Raw genomic sequence first — 319 nt, 5'->3', positions numbered from 1 at the left:
AGTACTGTAATCACGCGCTTTGCTGTAATAATGCAGGGAACCACTCGTTATAAATCTCCTAACTGTGATATTTTCAGAAATAGAAGTCGCGTTTTTTCATCTGAAACGTGCTGCGATTTATATTCCACAGCCACTCATATAATGCAGAAACTCTCATGAAGCAAAACACGCGCAACGCATGCATGTTTTGTACTGATGCAGAATAGTACAGCCTAGCGCATTTCACACAGGCTGCTAGTTTCACTTTCGCCAGAAAGTCGTGTATGCCCCTACAAATGGTCTTATTTTTACGATTTAGTTTTAATCCAAATGATGCGTG

This window comes from Sinocyclocheilus rhinocerous, unplaced genomic scaffold, assembly GCF_001515625.1.
Source record: "Sinocyclocheilus rhinocerous isolate Xijiao unplaced genomic scaffold, SAMN03320098_v1.1 scaffold1053, whole genome shotgun sequence".
In the NCBI taxonomy this organism is placed as follows: Eukaryota; Metazoa; Chordata; class Actinopteri; order Cypriniformes; family Cyprinidae; genus Sinocyclocheilus; species Sinocyclocheilus rhinocerous.
The sequence above is the reverse complement of the archived record's forward strand: the minus strand, read 5'-3'. Positions refer to the sequence as shown.